Raw genomic sequence first — 22,293 nt, 5'->3', positions numbered from 1 at the left:
TGTTTATTTTATTTTATTATTTTTGTGTACCGTCAAATCAGATCTGACCAGTACAGGAGGAGATTGTCCCTCCTTCCCTGGCAGAGCATCTGGTGGATTCGAACTGTGTCCCTCTGGGATTGCAGTGCAGGTTCTTGACACTAGGCCACAGAGCTCCCCTGTTTAAAACTTTTAAAATGAGACATTTGGAATTACTTTTGTAATCAGGACACAGAAGAGCCATATCTGAAACTTGAGAAAAGATACTAAGCAAAGCCTTCAGGAGAAGGAGGCATAATCTGATGTGTCCACAGCTAAACAAATGGTGCACAGGCTGTTCTTGGAAAGTGGTGGATGATAAACCCACAACTTCTTCATAAGGGTCATTGTAGAGGAAAATTGTCTCCTGAGGAAGGAACCAATCCTGGCCACTTCAGCTCTCACAGAGAATCCAGAAATTTGAATCAGGTGTCAGATAGGTAAGCTAAATTCTTTTGCCTTAAACACACACACCCAAAGCAACTGATACGGCCAATCTAAGTGACAGATTTGTACAGAAATAGATCTTAGCACTGTGAACCCAGCAGGATTCCCATTTTAGAAGAAGATAGTTTATGGCTCTAAAAGAAGATTTGGTGAAGCTCACAGTATCCCTGAATTACAAGGAAAAGCAATTTTAGACAATGAGCATTCAGAGAATTTCAGGAAGTACGGGGAAGACCCATGCTATTGTCAGTGCTAAATGAACTGAAAGTAGTTTGAAAGAGCATTTCAAGCACAGTTCTCTCTGTTTTTACATTTAATGATTTCTTCAATATTGTTGAGGCTCATTGAGTAGAACGATACCCAGAAAATAGGGTGTTTTTCTAGGAATGTGTATGTTTTTAGATAATAGCACAGTAGAATTGGTACACTGTGCAAGGGGTGCAATCAGAAGACGAGATTATACCTCCTGATACAGTGTGACCCACCACTATCTGTGCTCAGTTTTGCCCTGTCCTTGAATGAAATATGTGCTGCGAGTTGTGACTTTCCCGTTCTCTCTCAGATAATGAGATAGCATCTCTACACTTAAAGGTCCAAAACAATCTTGTTTAACTAATTTCATAGAGAAATGATAAAAGGGCAGAGCATTCTTCTTTGACTAGAACTTTTATCATTGGTTCCAGAAAGCCCTGGCCTTCTGTTAATACTTTCTGTCCTGAGTGACTTTGTGGGTTTCTTGCACTGCTAGCTGCCACCGTTATACCTCAATCAACTTGACACTTCGTAGTTGATTGCTGTGATGGCTCCTTCAGCCCTTCGTAGCTAGTGGTGCTTCTCTTGCCTGTTTCTGCTGAAGAGCCTCTCTTTCTCCAAGCAAGCCTCTTGGGTGAGCTTTAAGACCAGACTGGCTCCATCTCACGCACAGACCCCATCCTTGCTATTGGAAGCCCACACCGTGGGCTTTTCATTTTGGCTCTAAAGTTCACTTTAGCCATCCTCTGAAGACCAGATTATTTTATGCCCAGCCGTGTCTGCTCTGTCTCTCAAATGACAAAAAACAACTTTATTCTTAGCAGTGCCATTAAGATCTCTCTCATAGTGTGTAAAGTGTGAGTGAAAGATGCCTTCTCTCTTCCTATCTAACAGGCAAGGGAGAAAAAGAAATACAGTAGCATGCCAGCACTTTTCTCCAAAGAATTTACCTCCTCTTTATTCCTTCTGTTCTCTTAATTTTCCTAATTTCTTTTATAGACTAAAATTAAGAAATAATCTAATAGTAACAGAAACCAATTTTCTACCACCACCTCTTTTGTACACTCTATACCTCCCTTTGGCAAAATGAAAGGTTTGGGAACTATTTTTTGCTTCCAAACTTTTATACAGTATTATCAAAATTGCTTAAGTTTGTCAAAATAAATATAGTGATTGCATTAGGCTATTTCAAGTATTCATTTAAAATTTTTTAATGCAAAAGCAGCTATAAGACAATATGTAAACAAATGAGTGTGGCAACTTCCAATAAAACTTTATTTAAAAAGCATTGTGGTCATATCAGATCTAGACTATGATCTCTAGATTACTCACTTGACACATTGGGCTTGCAGCCATAGGCTAAAGCATGGAGGAGATTGTGAGGATGGCACAACATAAAAAATAATAATAATAAAAGCTTTTCTCTCATTAATAAGGTTACTGTGAGTCAGACTGGATTTGATAACACCGAAGAAGTCCTCCAAGATGGCAAAGCTTCATCTGTCATGTTGTTAGGAAAGGCTTTTCCTTGGAAAGGGACACCATCCTTGGAAAAATGGAGGGTCAGTGAAAGGGAGGAAGACCCCTTATGTGAAAGACTGACACAATGACTGCAGCAATGGGCTCATGTGTGTCAGAGATGATGAGGCTGGCACAGGATAGGACAGGGTTCAGGTCTGTTGTGTGTATGTTTGCTGTAAGTCATACTCCATGTGATAGCACCAAACAAGTCCTGAAAGAAGCATTGATAATGTAGTAAGTTATGGTGTTGGAATACTAACCAAAAGGTTATTGATTCTAATCCACCATCTGTTCCTCAGGAAAAAGATGGACAGTCTCTTCCAGTAAAGATGCATAGCCTCCAAGGCCTGATGGAGGCTTTCCATCTGTCAGAATCAAATCAAGAGCTGCATGGGGTGGTTTTCCTTTTTCTTGTTTTGGGCTTTTTTCAACAGTATAGTTTAACAAGCCCTAATGGAACAGTGGGTTAAGTGTTGGGATGCAAACCAAAAGGTGAGCAGTTTGAACCCACCAGCATTTCCTCAGAAGAACAATAAAGCATTCTGTTCCTGCAAAGATTTACAGCCTTAGAAACACTATGGAGAAGTTCTGCTCTGCCCTGTGGTGTCATTATGAGTCACATCAGACTCCAGCAATATGTTTGGCTTTGAGTATTATATGAAAAGTTGAAGTGCTCTATTTTAACATTCTTTGAAAATAACATGGATCTGAGAGAGTCACATGCACCTGGATTCAAATTCTAGATCCAGTATTTGACATTTTATTATCCCTAAAACTGTCAATTTCTACATCTGGAAAATTCCAGTTAATACCATTTACTAAATATAGTGAGTAAAAGGAATACCATATTTAGTGTATGGTCACTTTCAACGTTTTCAGAGGCAGTTAATTACACAGATATTTGCCTGTTTTTCTTCCATGGAGCCGTTGGTGGCCTCAAACCAAGCATTGTTCGGATTGCAGTGCAGCTTCTTTCCACTAGACCAGCAGAGGAAGTGGTTAATACACTGTTTGACACATCACTTAAGCAGTAGGAGCATCCATAGAAGTATAGCAAGCAGCCATGGTTGTGCGCTACCTCATGGCCGTGGGCCTCAGCACAGGCAACAAAGTAGACAAGAACGTGAGCAAGCCGAGGTGCGGGCTCGGGCGCCTCTCCAGGCACACCAGGTTCGTGGGACATGATCCGGGAGGTGTGTGGCTTCGTGGCCTACAAGCGCGGCACCATGGAGCTGCTCAAGGTCTCCAACGACAAGTGGGCCCTCAAGTTCATAAAGAACAGGTGGGAACACACATCCACACCAACAGAAAGCGAGATGAACTCAGCAATATCCTGGCCACCATGAGGAAGGCGGTTGCCAAGGAGGACTGAGTGTGGCCCAGTTCTTCAAAGCCCTCACCCGTCTGACGTAGAAAGTGTAATGAAAAAAAAAAAAAAATAGTGGTGATTGCGGCTACAATTAAGACCATGATCTTCATGATTACTATGATTTTTTTATATGTATAGCCTTCCTCTTAATTGTCCTGGGAAGGCAGAAGATGACATATCTAGTCTTGTGTGTCTCATCGCATTCCTTTATTATCATAATTGTAGTAAGCAAATGGGCCTCTGATTTTAAAATAAGGGGGGTGGAAATAATCTGACACTATTCTTTACATTGCATTTACAGGGAAAAGATCGCTTTCTATGGACCAGTAGACTTCTATTACTCTCATCTTACCCTGATTGTAAAATCTGTTGTTTGGAATGGGATTAAACAAGAATTAACCTAAAGTTAACTAAAGTTGAAAATTTTGTTGATGGATTGAACCCATGAAAACCAAGAAATATGATTTTCTGAACTCTAGGTTTCATTAGATTTTTGTAATTTCTATATGAAAAAGTTTCATAATAATAGCAGTATCACACAATTTGAGAAAGTTTATATTGGCAAGTACAACAAAATTCTAGTTACACACTCATTCAACTCAGGATTCTATAATGAACAGAATCAAACTATACTTAACAGGACCAAAAATAAAATGATGTCAAGGATTTAACTACTTCATAAAAATTTTGTTTTAATGGCCAGAATTTCTAATAATAAAATAAAAAACCAAATTCGCTACCATCACATTGATTCTGACTCATCGAAAACCGATATAGAACAGAATAGCAATGCCTGTCGAGCTTCCAAGGAGACTTTTCCCATGCTCCTTCCCAAAGAACAGCTGTTGATTTTGAACCACTGACTTTTTAGTAGGCATTTGATCATTTTCATCACTGTGTCACCAAATCACTTATCAAAGGAATAAAAATGCCATTTAAAGGGCAACTGAAATTTACCTTTAATCAATGATTTTCTATGCCATTAGGTACATAATGCAGCATTTCTCTAAGTATTTTCTGTGGAATACTTTCATTACACAGATGGTTAGCAGAGAAAACGATAGTATTTTAATCAAATACTTCTGGGATATTTGGGTCAGAGTTCCACTACTTTGCTCATAACATAGGGAATTATAAAGGATAAAAAGATGGGAAATACAGGAAGTACATCTGAGGAGACAGCATGGATCAGTGGGGACTGGTGTCAGAAGTCCAGGATTAAGATGCAAGGTGGTCCTCTCTATGAGTCATATAGACTTTGGATGTTATAGTACATCTCTGACCCTTAACTCTCTTCTCTGTCAATATGAATAAGATCCTTGGGTGGCAAAAACTTGACTATTAACTAAAATATTGGTAAATCAGACTGGTGGTTTTATTGGCTCTCAGCTTCCATGAGCCACTGTAAATAAACCCCATGACGGAGTACTACTTGGTAACACATGAGGTCACCATGAGTGAGGATTAACTCAGTTTACTAGCAACTGGTTTAGAGTTAGAATAAGAGCTCTTATCATAAAGCCAAGACGGATTCACAGGAACTTACAATTATTTTCGTCATTTATCCTCAAATTTATGAGTGTCAACTTGTTGAGATGGAGTTTTTGTGTGGCTTCCTTCTTCTAAGGGCATTTATGATGGAAGGTCTTGTCTTTCCTCCCTAATGGGCTTCCCTGGGGATATACTTCTCATAAGTGAGGTCCTTATGAGAACTGGTAGTTTTACTAGTTTTACTAGTACATCTGCTCCCCTCTACTATTCTGACCCATACAAATCTTAGTGTCAATCTTGATGTGACTCCATGTTGATAGTCACTCTTGACATCTTCTTCCTATTGGTGTATGTTGTCAAGCCATACAAAGAACCACAGTCCTCCACCCACTGCCTTATTTTGATGAATTTTTCCCAACTAGCAATCCTTGGAAGTCATAAATATCTACCTCATATTCCTTTCTAATATTTCAGCCAGTTTTGTCAATGGTTTTCAGCATAGACCACACATTCAATAAATTTGATGTTTTTAGCATTGAGAGAAATAACAAAAAAATTCAAAATTAAGGAAATTTTGCAACTTGAAAGAAATGAAATTAAGTATTTGTTAGAAATTATCTGATCTGCCTATATTGGTGCTATACTCCCCAGGCCTCTAAGCGGGGCATCTAGTTCATTCATTAAGATCACCTACCCAACCTTTCTGGACATTTCCATTTTGGATGTTGGCTTTAGATTTCAAAGCACTGACTCGAGATTAGGACAGATTCATTCCTACCGTGACTCCCTTGTCCTTATCACAATATCTTGCACGTATTCAAAATCCAAAGAGTTCCTGAAACTACACATAGCCTAGTACAATGGTGGAAGAGGTGGAGAAGTCATGAAAAAGAATTAGGAAACAGCCCTGACTTACTGGAAAGTCTTTCCTTCTTTGTACTATTGTGTTTTTCTAAAGACACAAAAGGAGCTGTCATAGCACAATAGTTAATGACTTATCTGCTAAACAAGAGGTTGGTAGTTTGAACTCAACCAGAAGCTCCACTGGATAAAAGTCCAGGAGATTTATTTTCTTAAATATTATGACCTAGGAAACCCAAGAAGCTCTGGTAGCCTCCTGCTAAGAAGCTCCACCACAAACACGAAAGCACATGGTTCAAATTCACCAGCTGCCCTGCAGGAGAAGGATCCCATATTCCCATTACTGCCTCTGAAAATTCCCTGGAGGGCCAACTATGAGTTGATTTCAACTGGAGGTCACACCACAACAGCAGCAGCAGCAACAGGAAACTGTTAGAAGCATTCCTTTTCCTTCATCGAGGATCATTATAAGAAAGAATCGACTTGATAGCACACAATAGCAGAGAAGGTAGAAAATTCACATTAAGAATGATACAAGTCACCTACTCATTGATCACTGGCTGGTTCTTCCAACACTATCCATAAATACTTGACTCATGTATGTGGAAGTCGTACAATTTCACATCATAAAAGATGCCTCTGACTATCACTTTGATGAGTATAGTGGTCTAGGAGGAGCTCCAATGGGTAGAAAGATCAGCCTTTAAGCGGCCTTGCCTAATAATTCTTTCTATCCGTATTGCCATGACTGAAACAGCAATAAGGCAAATTACTGCCATGAGTCCTCTAAGCAGCTAGTAGGGAAATACTCTGCTGAGGGCATTTTCTTAGACTGAGACTTGTCAAACACTTGTTATTTTGTACTTATCCAAAGAATGCTTTTGTCTGACAACTCTCCCTGGGTTAGAGAACAAGTACTTGGCTGTTAGATAATAGAAAAGTCCAGAGATAGTTAGATCTTGATTGGAATTTTTATTGCATTCTTTTAGATTCTCCTAGTTTTGTTGTTCTCTAGACTTCATTTCTCTTTAAATGGTTTCACTTATGGGAGCAAATTGGCAGCAGCTGCTCCAAATATATTTTACACATGTATCCAGAGTGGAAAGACCTCTATTCTCCCCTCATGACATGAGAATATTGACCTTACTTCTGATTGGACCACCTTTTTTCATATGCCCTACAGAAACCAACCATTATGTTAAGCTGAACCCGCTGATCCGAGTGGATTTAAGTCAGTATGCACTTTCTTTTGGAACTGAGGCAAAGTTGGCCCCACCCAAAGCACACAACTGCTACTCTAGTTTGTGGATGAGTGATTCTCAAATGCCTATATTAGCTGGATTTATTGTGGAAAAGATCATCATACTTTGAAATCATACTGTGTTTTGAGAATAATTCAAGGTTTTGGGTTGTTTGGTTTTGTTTTTTATCCTGTAATTTCTATTTCAAGCATATTGTTGAAGAGAGGCTTCTTGGGAAAAGCGATCATGCTGGGAAAGGTGGAAGATCAGAGAAAGAGAAGAAGATGCTTACAAAGATGGATGAACACAGTAACAGTGGACTAGAGCATGGCAGGGATAGTGTGAATAGGGCAAGATTCAAATCTGTTGTTCATAGGGTCACTATGAGTGATGTAAAAAAAAGATATTTGCAATGATATCATTGAACATGAAAAAAATCATTCTATTTCCAGCCTCATTTCTATCACCAATTTCACGCTTTCTGACTACCATTCTTTCTTCATCTTTTCCAACTTTTGCATTCTACTTACCAATTATCATGAACTCATCTTGATTGCATGTTTGGTCAATTTCAAACTGCTAGATTTGGTAAAAATTTTCTCTTTCCTCCTCTTTGGCTTTAGCTGTTGGAGTGTCTATTTGAACAATAGTCACATTGACAGGTTTTCCTTGAATGTGTATGGGTAATTTCCTATCACAACATTGTACATCAGGATAGAACTTGAAATTGACTTTTTAAGTATGAATGCAACACCATTCTTTTTCTGTTTTTCATTCCCAGCATAGTATACCATGTGATTATCTCATTCAAAATGGCCATGTCTGGTCCATCTCATTTCACTAATGATGTTCATGCATTCCATTTCATTTTTCACAACTTCTAGTTTTCCAGTATTCATGCTTCGTACATTCTGTGTTCCAATGATTAAAGGTATTTGCCACTAGTTGTCCTCATTTGACTGACTTCCAATCTGTTCTCTTACTCTAATACTATAACTATGCCTGTTCCTCTAATGTTCATAGGGTTTTCAGAGACCTCCTATTTGAAAGTGGATGACCAATACTGGCTTCTAGTCGGTCTTAATCTGATAACTCTACTAAAATCTATCCAAAATGGGCGATCCTTGTGACATTTGACACACAGGTGGCATAGCTTTCTGCATCACAGAAACCCGCAAGTTATTTCAGTACAGCAAACTGATGAGTGCTCTACTAATTAGAATAATTAATTCCCCAAATACAGCAAACTCACAATATAGTATTCTATCTCTAATAGCAAATCAGGCATACAAATATGTTACCAGATCTAACTGAAGCCTGCGTAGGTGTGGCAGGATGTGCTCCTGGGAGGGTGTTGACTGGCTGGATCATAACAAGCTATGGTTGGCATTGAGAAGAATAGGAAACCCAGAACATTTAATTATGCTCATGTGAAAGCTATACCTAGAATAATATGCTGTTGTGTGAATAAAGCAAGAGACTACTACATGGTGTAAAATTAAGAAAGGAGTGTGTCCGAGTTGTATCCTCTCGCCATACCTATTGAATCTGTATGCTGAGCAAATGATTTGAGTAACTGAACTCTATGAAGTTGAATGTGGTATCAATATTGCATGAAGACTTATCAATAATATGCATTCATTTGTTGGAAAAGATCCAAAATACAGCTTTCAATATGGATTGTATCTCAATGTCAAGAAAACAAAGATTCTTACCACTGGACCTATAGGTAACATGATGATAAATGAAGGTAACATTGAAGTTATCAATGATTTCATGTTACTTGAATTCACAGTCAACATTCTTGGAATCAGCAGTCAGGAAACCAGGGTGTGTATTGCACCGGCAAAGTCTGAAGTCAGGGACCTCTCCAAATTATTGAGGAGCAATGATGTCAGTTTGAAGACTAAAGAACATCTAATTCAGGCCATGGTCTTTCTGATTACTTACTTTGCATCTGAGAGCTGGACAGTGAATAAGGATGACGGAAGAAGACTTGATGCCTTTGAGTTATTGTGTAGAAGAGTACTGACTATATCATGGACTGCCAAAAGACCAAAAATATGTCTTGGAGAAAGTGCAGCCAGAGTGCATCTTGATAAAGCTTCACCTCGCATACTTTGGACATGTTGTTTGGAAAGGTAGAGGATCAGTGAAAGAAAAAAAGGCCAGATGGATTCACAGTGACAGAGACAATGGGCTTTAGTGTGTTAGAAAGTGTGAGGATGACACAGGATAGGACAGTTCAGATCTGCTATTCAAGGTTGCTATGGGTTGTACTTGACTCAGTAGCATCATAAAAATAACAAAATTGATACTACTATACATCACTTAGGCAGTTCTGGTGGCCTAGTGGCAAGAAGCTGCACTGCGATCCTGAGGGCACTAGGTTTGAATCCACCAGCTGCTCCACAGGAGAATGATAGGCGTCTCTTCCTGTGTGATTCACTGCCTCTGAAAACCTACTGGAGGGTCAGCTGTGTGTGGGTTTTGACTTGACAGTACACAGCAACAGCAACAACAACAAACATCAGTTAGGGCACTCAGATGGCCTAGTTGTAAGAAGCTGTGCTGCATTCCCAAAGACATGAACTTCAAATCTACCAAGTTGTTCTTGAGGAGAAAGATGGTGGACAGTCTCTGCCTGTGTTTCACTGCCTCTGAAAATCCACTTGAGGATCAGTTGTGGGTCACTTCTGACCCAATGGTACACAGCAACAACAACAAACATCAATTTGCTTTCATAGAAAACTCTGGAAACTAAATGTCAATGAGGTTGAGGAACATGCTCAAGGTCTTAAGAGAACCATTTGGTAGTACCATTCAGATTGTATAAAAAGTCACCAAGCTCCAAGGATTAGGTGTGATAGGCAGAATAAAATATTAAGATGATCTGAGAAGTTAATTACAGTCTATCCATTAACAATTTTACACGATTATGCTCTGAACAGCTCTCTAAATCCCTCTGGGCATCTTTTATCTCATTTACAAATCCAGGCTATAATAATAGGATAAAGTCTATAATGTTGAGAAAAAGATTGCAATAATGCATGAGTTTTCAAAATCTTAAGAAGGTGTTTTTAAAATGTGTGTTTTTCTCATTCGTAAGTTGCTCTTTGGGGGCAAGGATTTTGAAGCTCTGTCTCGTATACTTTGAACATGATGCTTGGAAAAGTAGAGGGATGGTGTAAGAGAGGAAGGCCTTTGGTGAGCTCTTGTGGCCTAGTGGCAAGAAGCTGCCCTGCGATCCCAGAGGTGTGCAGTTGAAATCCACCAGATGCTCTGCTGGAGAAGGATGGACAATCTCCTCCTGTACCAGTTAGATCTGATTTGACAGTACACCCACACCCATACACAAATAATAAAATGAAAAAAAAAAAAACAAAACAGAGGAAGACCCTGAATGAGATGGATTGACACAGCGACTGGAGTAGTGGAGGCAGATGTGTCAGAGAAAATGAGATTGGCTCAGAATAGCGCAGGGTATGAGTCAAAAGCAACTCAACGGCTCATAAAACAAATAGGTATGAATATTTGAAATTTTATTGTGAGGCTTTTATTCCTTTAATTTAGAAATTTCCTCTTTTAAAAATTTACATACCATTCATTAACTACAGTCCGGAAGGTTAGAGGAGAGAGTTGAGCAGAGGCACCTTCAAATAAAGCTCTGGTAATCTTTTGTGGTGTTGTTAAGTGCCGTTGAGTCGTAGACAAAGCATAGCAATCTTATGAACCAAAGTCCTCAACACTTGAGTGACTTTCATCCTTTCTCTAGGTTCATAGGGTTTCTGGAGGCAAGCTGTTTATGGAAGTGGATGCCATTCCTGCTTTCAAGCTTGTTTTAACTGGGGAGCTCCACCAAACACTGTCCGCCATGGGTAACCATTATCACATTTGACACATCAGTGTCACAGTGTTCAGCTTCACAGCAATCACAAGTTACCTCTGTATGGCAAGTGGACACACCAGGGCTATACAACCTTTTTCTTCTGGTAAACTACTTCCAAAAATATCAACCAATGAAAATCATGTGGGACACATTTCTGCTCTAAACTGTTCTGTAATTGTGTAATTTTAATTCTGTGGAAATCTGTGCAGTGTTTTCTAGCCTTCAAGAACAACCAGATATTCCAGTGTTTTAAGGTTTTGGGGCTTTTTTACATATATATACACACACACACCAAATATATATATATACACCAAATATATATATATATATATACCAAATATATATATATATATACACACCAAATATATATAAATATATATATCAAAATAAACCTCCTCTGCTCCATGTGCTGGCTCAAAATAGCCCACATGCTCCTGACTTGAAGCTTCTGCTATTGTATGTCTCTTGATCTACATGAGGTTGAATTTCTGTACTGCATCTGTCAAAAGGAGGAGATAATAATAGTCCCTTCCCCATAGGGTTTTAGAGAATATTAGGAGGAGGAATTTGTACAGAGAGTTTCCAATATGTTCCTAAAGGCTAATTATAAAAAAGGTGATGGAAAAGGTACATTTCATGGAAGCACTGGAGGTAAGGGGTGTGCCTCACACAGAACTCCAGCTCAGTACTCAGGAGCAGCCTTGTTCATGGCCTCTGGCCTCTACTTGCCTGCCTTGTGTTTCTTGAATTCTGGCTGATCACAGACATCACCTGCTGGGATCTCTGCAGACAGTGACTCAGGAACTGGTTGGACCACAGAGTGGATGGTCTGGTGTCAGGCCCCTCACAGGAGAAGCATTCTCTTCCGTACTTTCATGCCTGACAGCCTCCGTCTGGCTGTCAGTTTTTTAATGGGATGTTGAGTTGGTGAAATCAGGGCAGCTGCTGGGTCTGAAACTTCACCCCTTGAACCAAGTCCAAATCCCAGGGAGCAGGTGCTAGATTCCAGAGCTGTGGTAAAGGAGATCAGGAAAGGTCACTGCCACTCAAATGATCAGAGCTGGATGGAAATTTTTAGAAAATGAAGTTATAACAAAAAAAAAATGTTGAAGGAAAAATGATATTTAGATTTTCACTGTACCATAGGAAAGTATTGTTTGTTTTTATTGCTGTTATGCACTGTCAAATTGAATATAAGTCACAGTGACCCTAGGAACAGCAAATCCCAACCCTGTCGTATCCTGTGCCATCCTCATTATCTCTGACAGAGTAGGAAGTTACTACCCTCATGCAAAGCTAAGGAGGATGTGTTGTAAATATAAATTGAACATAAAATAGAATATAAATTATCTAATAATTTTTTATCATATAATGAAATGAACAGAATTTGTACGGTGCATTGCATAAAATGTTATTAAAGCTAATTTAATCTATTTTCCTTTCGTTTTTAAAAAATATTTTATATTGGTTTGCTTGCAAAGTTCATTACATTGTGATTTACACTATTCTTCGTTCACATTGCATTTCATATAATCATTTCCATTTGTTATGTTTTATAAAATTAATCACCATTGGACCATACCTACCATGACTATGTCTTTTCAGGTCCCTGCTGGATCATTCCCATTTTCTTTACCCCTCTCTCCACCCACCAAATCGTGCAACCCTATGGTCTTGCTCTCACCCATCCTCTTGGTGTATCCATTCGAAAACACATTGGCAGTCCATACACTCAGTATCAGAACTGAGAGCAATTTCATAAGAACTAAAATAGTCAAAACTTACTCTTTTGCTTTGACTGAACTTGTAGCTTCCTTTCCATTTCTACATCTTTCTACCTGATTCTAAATTCAATACTTTTAAATCCACATGTTCTTATGCTTTAATACTTAGACTCTCCATTCCTGAATGTTATTGATGAATCTCTGACACTTGATGCTTTATCTTTTAATGTTTGTGTCTTGAAGGAGAGTTCTATCTAATTGGAGGCAATATCCAAGCCTGATCCATCTCTTGGTTCCTCTCCTTCCCAAATATTCAATACACAGTGATTGCAAAGCATAATACACAGCAGTGTTTATGAGTATAACAATTAAGGTTTGATGAGCCTGAATTTCATATCACACCTCATCATTTAATAACTCTTGTCTTTGGGGAAGTAATTTGCCTTTGAAACTTGATTTTCTCGTATACGGTTATGAGTAACACTGGGACCTGCCTCTTGGCTGTTATACCCACATAAACACAATCAAACCCACTGCTTCACGTTGATTCTGATTCATAGAAAGCCTTCATCGGGTTTCTGAGATTGTAAATCTTTAAAGACTGGATACTTCTCTTTCTCTCATGGAATGGCTGATGCATTTGACCTACTGATTTTTTGATTAGCAACCCAACACATTGCACAATATGCCAGCATATCTCCGTATGGTTGTTATAAGGGATGCACATATAGAACATTAACTCAGGATAAATCAAACTCAATCCTATCACCTCACCTCTGACTCATAAGCAACCCTCTAATTGTTTTTTCTGGCACTGTACATTCTGGCAGCAGGAAATCATGTATCTTTTTTCTTGTGGAGCCACTTGTGGGTTTGAAGCACCAGCAATACATTGCCTTTTTGTTAGCACCATAACATGCTCAAACTAAGCCACCAGAACCCTTTGGTATATAGTAAGGAGTGGTGGTAGTGGTTGAGTACAGTAGAGTCAGAACAGACCCATAGCTGACCTTAGGGACAAGCAATTATATTCTTTCACGGGATGTTTTTCTTTTTCATACATATTAGTATTAAATACTAAATATTGAATCAGTGAACAAAGAATTTTTTTTCTTCATTTCTTCCTTCAGGAGAGTACCAGATTTACCTTGTGTCAATTCATCTATCCCATAAGAATTCTTGTGAACTAGACTTTGATAAATGCAAAACTCATATTCCCTTTAGAATTAAAAGTCTCTCTATTATCAGAGTATAATGACTGCCTTATAAATGGGTAAGACTGAACGCACTTTTTAAGCCTCCTTGTATAATCTCAAAGAGTATAAAGGAAAGTGGATGGATAATGAACACTGCATTGGAACAGATGCAGGGAAGAACTGTGTAAAAGGAACGTATGATTAGGCATTACATGTATGACAACAGTCCAGAATAAGAGATGTGTTGCAAATCGACTGAGGGAGAGGCAAGGGAGGGGAAGGGAGGAAGTTGGGCAACAATGAGTGAATATTTAACGAAAAAAATTCAGGGAACTGTGGGAGGGGGAAGGAATGGAGTGGGGAAAGGGCTGGGGAAGGAGGAAAATGTGTAACAATGGAATGAATGAAAATCCTACTTTTCTGTAAACTTTCACTAAAGTCACAGTTTTGAAAAGCATAATAACATTTATAAAGCACTTTGAAAAATGTGCACATTGTTAATTTCTCTTTGCAAGACAGTGATCTAATCAAACTGGTCAGATGAAAAAGGAATGCCTGCTGGTACTTGCTGCCAATCACCCAAATAGACAGGTGTCAGTGGAGCTTACAGACTAAGACAGACTAGGAAGACGGGTCTGGCAACCTAACTTCCAAAACTAAGCTAATAAACACTTTTTTTAGATCATAGCAGAACATTATCCAGTTTGTTTTCTTTGAATATGTCATCAGGAGAACTCTGTTGTTAGACGAGGCTGTTACAGTTGGTGAAATAGAGTATAACCAAAGATGATAACAGTCCTAGTTAGATGGAGTGACACAGTAGCCATCCTGGGATTGAATATGTCAGTGACTGTGATAATGAAAGAAAACCAGGCAATGTTTTTACCTCTTCTTTACCAGACATTATGAGTCAGAGCCAGCAGAAAGTGATATTTTAATTATCTAGGGTGGGATTTTTCATCCCTTTTGGCATTTGGGCAGATAATTCCTTGTTGGGAGTCTTCTATGTATTGCACGATGTTTACCAGCAACCCAGACTTTAACTCACTGGACACTTTTAGGCCTTTCTACTGCCCTGGTTGTGAAAAGAAAAAAAAATGCCTCCAGATGCTTTCAAATGTTCTTGGGCACAGAGCAGTTACTGTTGTTTGGGAACTAGTGGTCTAGAGTCCTACAATTAGTAAAAGAGCATATCACAGAAGCTTCACCTCCTGCTTCCTTCTGACACTCATAGAAATAAAATAGGATGGGAATAAGAAGTCAGAAAGGTACTATTGGGGGACAGAGTGAAGCAGAGGGCTGTGCAGATGAACAGGAGGAGAATTTTTTTTCTTTGAAAGGAGTTGGTTGGTAATAAGTTGATATAATGCAGATGTTCCTGAGGGGAAAAAAATATATATGTATATGTATGTATGTGTGTGTATGTATATGTATATATGTGTGTGTGTGTGTGTGTGGTCTTGTTGTTAAGTGCTGATGGGTCATAGGCGACTCACAGTGACCCTATGAACGAAAGTCCTCAACACTTGAGTGACATTGTGTATATATGGGGTATGTGTGTATGTATATGTATATATGTATGTTGTTGTTAAGTGCTGTCAAGTCATAGACAACTAATAGCGACCCCATGAACGAAAGACCTGAACATTTGTATAACTTTCATCATTTCTCCAAGATCATAGAGTTTCCAGAGGTAAGCTATTTTGGAAGTAGAGATAGAGATAGATCAATAGATTGATAGATAGATATAGAGAGATATCAGTCAATCTTGGTTTTTTTGTCTGTTGAAAGCTTTATGGGTAATAGGTACAATTTATATATTCTCACACCAGGACATTTTGTGATAGAGCTCATCACCTACTCCAATATGTTCTATGACCAAAAACCAGGTGAAGTGATGTCAGAAACTGTGCTGCACATTGTGACTTTCGAAGCTTGTTTATTATTTCATTACATTCACGGATTAGTCTAGCAAAGTTTTCTCCTTGTTTACCTACCCCTGCCTGGCAGATTAATTTCATTCAACCAGGAGTTCTTCATTTGAATCAGAGATCCTGTGTGAACCTCTGGTGTGAACTGGCGGAGGGGGTGGGAGTCCTGGTTTGGGGTCTTTGGCTTGGCTTCTTCTGTTAGCATATCTGTTTTAATTCTCAGCTGTGAGAACCAATTTTTTACACTTGTCCCAATCTCCTTTTCTATTATGTCCTGCTATAGGGAGTCCTGGTGGCCTAGTAGTAAGAAACTGCCCTGTAATCCCAAAGGCATGTGGTTTGAATCCACCAGCTGCTCCATGAGAGGGGGTTGGGTAGTCTCCTTTAATGTAATCAATGGCCTTGGAAGACCCACTGGGAGGCCAGCTGTGGGTCAGTTCTGACTTGACTGTACTCAGCAACAACAGGAATTTTTTTACATGGTGATTTTAATAATTGTTTACAGAAAAGTTGGATTTTCATCCGTTCATTGTTGCACGTTTTCCCCCTTCCTCAGTTCACTTTATAAAATATATATATATATATATATATTCATTTATTGCAATGTATTCTGACTGTTGTCATACAAATAATGAGCTCTTTTGGTGTAGTCCATACTGTGTTAGCCAAAAGGTGTCCTCAGCGGTTTGACTCCACCCACAGCTCTTGAGAAAGATCGGCTTCTGTTCTCTTTTATATTTACAGCCTCAGAATCCTAATGGGGAATGCCTATGAGCTAGCACTGACTGAGGTTAGTTTATTATTTTCTCCATAGATTCACTTAACCATCTATCCGTCCAACAAACATCTATTAAGTGTTACCCTAGGTCAGATTGTAAACAAGTCATATAAGTACTTTGAGCCCCATATTAAACACTGGATTGTGGAATTCTACCAGAGTTCATTGTGTTTCACATGTTGTCTAAAGAAAAAGAATTGCTTTTTCAGTTGTCAGAGAGAAAATGACATCATCTCTGGAGTTAGTTTTTGGTTTGTTGTTTTGGTTTTTTTTTTGTTTGGCTGGATACCAGTTGCCCTTGGCTTCCTTTGTACCATTTTCTGCTGACTGCTCCCATTGGTTTGATTAGAATGATATGAAATTTCTGTAAAGCACCCCTGGGACCCAGAGTCCCAGACAATTGGGATCACTTACTTGTACAAGATAGTGTTGCAAAATCGTTTTTATTAAATCGGAGGTTTTCCATCTTCACTTTAACCAGCGGTATAATAACTGTGAAAGTAACCCCTGTTAGCTTTCTTTCATCATCTGCATAATTAGGGAAGCGTACTTCGTGATTGCTATGGGGCCTTTTAACTCTAAAATAAATTCTAAATAATTGAAGGCATGTGGAGTTTCCTTTATATCTGAATCATCCTTATGGATAGCTCATACTTCTAGGTTTCTGCAGCCCACAATTCTAGAGTGATACAAGGTTTTTACTTTACTTCAATTTCTTGACATTTTATATTGTTCAGTTCCTTGGTAATTTTGAAAAGGTCTGGCTGATTTGAGTGTCCTTCAGGACTCTAACGGAATGATGATGTGGAAAGAGCACCAGGTGGGGAGTCAAGAGACCTAAATCAAGGCCCGACTTCTGCCACTAATGACTTGTGTGACTATGGGTAAGCACCCCTGCGCCTTGAGCTCCAGTTTCTCTTCCTGTTAGATTAAAAAGTTGGGTTATATGATCCCCAGGGTCTTTTCTTGCTCTAAAACTCTTTAGTTTTATGCCAAGGTATAAGTTCTGCTTATTTCTGATTTTACCTGAAAAAATTCTGTTTTTAGAAAACAGAATTCCAGACAGAAAAAAAAAGTATTATAATGAGTAGATCTTCTGTGTTTAATATTCATTTTGTGCAATTTGATGTTGTAAAAGTGATTGTACTTGTATGTTGCCTCTGAATAGGTTGTGATGCATAGAAACTCTACGTTTAACATAACTAAACATTGTCCTGTTCACTGGAATTCTTGAATTCAGAGTTACCTTCCAACCAATGGGTTACTATTTGTGAAGTTTCCGAGGGCTCTTTATCAGAATGAAATCACCAGATCTTTTCTCCAGTTGGTCACAATCTAGATGCTCTACTGACATGTGTCCATTTTGAGGAATCCACTGGTATTTCACCTACCACTGGCATAGATTCCAGTATCATGGTAGCACACACGTTTGACAACCCAACAGGAAAATTGTAGCAATGTGACTGAAAAGATTTATTGTTGATTTTAAGGGCTTTTGAGTTGAATATGACTTACAACAATCCGGTGAACAACCCTATCTTATTCTGTGCCATTCTCATAATTTTTCACATGCATGAGCTCATTACTACATTCATTACTACATTGACTATGTCAATCCATCTTGTTAAGGGCTTTCCTCTCCTTCACCGGCACTCTACCTTTCCAAACATGAAGTCTCTTTCCAAAGAATAACTTCTCCTAATAACATGTTAAAAATATGTGACATAAAGCCTTATTTTCATCTTTGACTCCAAGGAGTATTCTGGCACATTCTCTAGGACATACCTGTTTATTCTTCTGGCAGTCTCTGGGGCATTAAGTAATATTCTTCAACACCACAACTCAAAGACAGCAATTATCCTTCAGTCATTCGTATTAGTTGTCCAGTTCTCAGATACATAGATAATGAAGGGAAAAAACCCATACCCTGTATCTAAGGTAAATACACATTAGTCTTCAAACTGACATCATTTTCCTCAGTAATTTGGAGAAGTCTCTAACTATAGACTTTTCCAGTGCAAACATATCCTGATCTCCTGACTGTTAGTACCAACGGTACTGATTGTAGATCCCAGTAAGATGAAGCTGTTGACAATTTTAATCTTTACTCCATCTATTATGATATTGTCTCTTAGTCCAGTGGGAAGAATCTTTATTTTCTTGATGTCGAGATGTAATTCATATCGAAGGCTGCAGTCTTTGATCTTTTGTTTTAAATGCTGCTTCAAGTCTCCTCACTTTGAGCCAGTAAGGTTCTGTCATCTGTGTAATGCAGGTTGTTGCTAAGTTTTCTTCTGGTCCTGGTACTATATTCTTCTCCACAGCGTCCAGTTTCTCAAATTATTTGCTCTGAATTCAGATTAAATAAGTATAGAGAAAGAATACAACCCTGACATATACCTTTCTTAATTTAAACAATTTTAACAGTACATTCACAGCTGCCAGAAGTTCAAGCAGAGTTTAGAAGAGGCCCTGGCACCAGTAATAACATTGCCAATATCAGATGGATCCTTGCTGAAAGTAGAGAATGCAAAAAAAAAAAAATTGTTGACTATCAAAGACATTTGACTGTATGGGTCATATCAAATTATGGCTAAAGTTGAGAAGAATGGGAATCCCAGAACATGTGATGGTGTTCATGTGAAATCTACACCAAGAGGCTGTTGTCCAAACAGAGTAAGGGAACACTGCATGGTTTAAAAGACACACATATTATTGAATAAGATCTACAATATCCAGACCCACTCAGGGCTGAATCGTCCATCTTTTCTGTACACTCATTTTTAAGCTCAATTATATTAGCTTATTTCTATCCCCTCTAACATCCTGCACCTGTCACTTTGACCTGTAGGTGCAATTATCATATAGATATTACTTCAGGTTCAGGTATTTCTATCTCTTTGTATAGGTTCAAATCTGTAATTAACAGACTAAAATCCATGGCTTGAGTTTGGCCACCTTCTTCTGAGTATATGATTTGAAATTTTTAATAACTTAAAACTGTTAGTTCATCTAGAGCCTTCACAGTCCTCTTTGGGATGTTTGGTGTAGAGTGTTTGGGACATAGTCTATTTTACTATCTATACCCAATTTTTATGTTGTTGTTGTTAGGTGCCATCGAGTCTCTTGTGACTCATAGGACCCTGTGTACAGTAGGTCTGAACCTTGCTATCTTGAGCCAACTTCATTGTCTCTGACACACCTAACCTTCATAAACACCAGTCACTGAGTCATTCCATCTTGTCAAGAGGCTTCCTCTCTTATGCTCCCCTCCACCATACCAAGCACAACCTTCCTTTCCATATACAGTATTTTATCTTAATTCCTATTATGCAATTAGAACATATATTTAAACCCATCGACTATCCTCTTGTATCCCTCCCATAGGTTTTTTATTTGTTCCATCTGAAAGCAGGGAATACCAGAGGGATGTATAACTGTGTTTCATTAATTATGCAAAGGCGTTCAACTGTGTGGATCATAACAACTGTGGCTGAATCTGAGAAGAAGGGGAATCCCAGAACATTTGATCATGCTAATGAGAAACCTATGCTTCAACCAAGAGGCAGTCGTCAGAACAAAGCAAGGAAACACTGCATGATTCAAAATTGGGAAGGGCATATGCCAGGAATGTGTCCTGTCTCCATATCTTTGAAACTTGTATGCAGAACAGATTATCTGGGAGGCCGGGCTCTATGATGAGAAGTGCAGTGTCAGGACTTGTAGAAGATTCATCAACAATCTGCATTATGAAGATGACACAAACCTGCTTGCTGAAACTGAGGAGGACCTGAAGCACCTGCTGCAGAGGGTCAAGGACTGCAGCCTCCAATATGGATTGAGGCTCAATGTTAAGAAGACAGAGATTCTCATCACTGAACCAATTGGCAGCATCAGGAAGGATGGTGAAGAGATTGCGATTATTCACAGCTTTAGTTTACTTGGCTCCACAGTCAACACTCTTGGCACCAGTAGCCAGGAAATTAAAAGACGTATTACGATGGGAAAGTCGGCTGTTATTGACCTCTCCAAAATACTGAAGAGCAATGGTGTCTCTCTGTAGACTAAGGTGCATCTAATACAGGCCATGGTCTTTGCTATCACTTGTTATGCATCAGAGAGTTGGACACTGACTAAAGAGGATAGAAGGAGAATTGATGCCTTTGAGCTATGGTGCTGGAGAAGAATATTGAATGTACCCTGGACTGCCAAGAAATCAAATGGATTCATCCTGGAAAGGGTTAAACCAGGCTACTCCTTGGGGGCAAAGATTCTGGGGCTCCATCTAACATACTTTGGACAGTTTTTAAGGAGGGCCTGGTCCTTGGACAGGGACAGTGCAGGAGGGGAAGGCCCTCTATGAGGTGGATTGATTCAGTGACTGGGGTAATCGGGATGGGTGTATTGGAGACAGTGTGATTGGCACAGGATAGAGCAGGATTTAGGGCTGTTGTACATAGGGTCGTTATGAGTCACAAGTGACTTGACGCCACATAACAACAACAACAACAACAACATCTACTTATTCTTTTAGCCATCCAGCAAGAATCTATTAAGTGTCAGTGTCAAGTTTAAAGAAAAAAAAATGTTTACAACTTTAAGTAGTTTATCTACTTATAGTCAAATTGGTAAATCAAACCAGCATCTGAAAATGCATTGCTTTCTCTTACAGATATTTAACAATAAAAAGAATAATAAGAAGTGCTAAGATTTTTAGTACAGCTTACAGTTTATTAAGCAGTTTGTAAAAACTTTTTAATTCCATTATAAAGTTTTATGATTGTAGGTATTACTGTTATTTCAACTTATAGGTACAAAATGATGCTTAACTTTAATGGTTTGTCAAAAATAGCATATTTATGTAAACATTTATTGACACCCTAAACTCCTAATGTTTTCAAGTAGTAAGCAGAAAAATGTCCCTATCTTATTGGAGCTATATTTTGGTGAAGAGTTATCAACCACTGACAAGTAGACAAAAATTAGTAATTTGATAAAACAATATAAAGGAATAAATATGGAGCTAGGAATAATAGCTAGAGGAGTCAGGGAAGCCCGAAAAAAAAAGAGATAATGTGGGCAGGCTCTGGTGGCCTAGTGGCAAGAAGCTGCACTGCAGTCCCCAGGGTGAGCAGTTCAAACCCACTAGATGCTCTGCTGAAGACTGAGGGACAGTATCCTCCTGTATCAGTCACATATGATTTGACGGTACACACACACACACACACACACACAATTTTAAAAAAATTTAAAAAAGGGAATGTATAAGCAGTGGTTCTGTGCCAACTCAGAACCAACTCATAGCTGACCTCCACTGAGGTTGCAGATGCAGTAAATTTTATGGAAAGAGATTGTCCATCCTTGTGCTATGAAGTTGTTGTTGTTGTTATTATGTGCCATCGAGTTGCTTACAACTCATAGCGACCCTGTGTACGAGAGTTATAAATGCTGTTCTATCCTGTGCCAACCTAGCCATCTCAAACTCACTTATTCCCACCACTCCAGTCACAGAATCGATCCATCTCATCAAAGGTCTTCCTCTCCTTCACCACCCCTCCACTCTGCTGAACATGAT

General features: G+C 38.8%; 1 protein-coding gene and 1 pseudogene across 1 annotated transcript in view; both read left to right on the top strand.

Annotated features, from left to right (window-relative positions):
• Window positions 1–22,293, top strand: part of LOC102855540 (delta-sarcoglycan-like) — a gene marked incomplete at its 3' end in the record, with an annotated part of 449,465 nt that overhangs the window by 224,663 nt on the left and 202,509 nt on the right. The gene's annotated exons all lie outside the window — the stretch shown is intronic.
• On the top strand, window positions 3,302–3,610 carry LOC102846296 (annotated as a pseudogene).

Source organism: Elephantulus edwardii, unplaced genomic scaffold (genome assembly GCF_000299155.1).
Source record: "Elephantulus edwardii isolate Elephantulus edwardi_28Jun2011 unplaced genomic scaffold, EleEdw1.0 scaffold00149, whole genome shotgun sequence".
NCBI lineage: Eukaryota > Metazoa > Chordata > Mammalia > Macroscelidea > Macroscelididae > Elephantulus > Elephantulus edwardii.
This window is presented reverse-complemented; position numbering and strand designations above follow the sequence as displayed.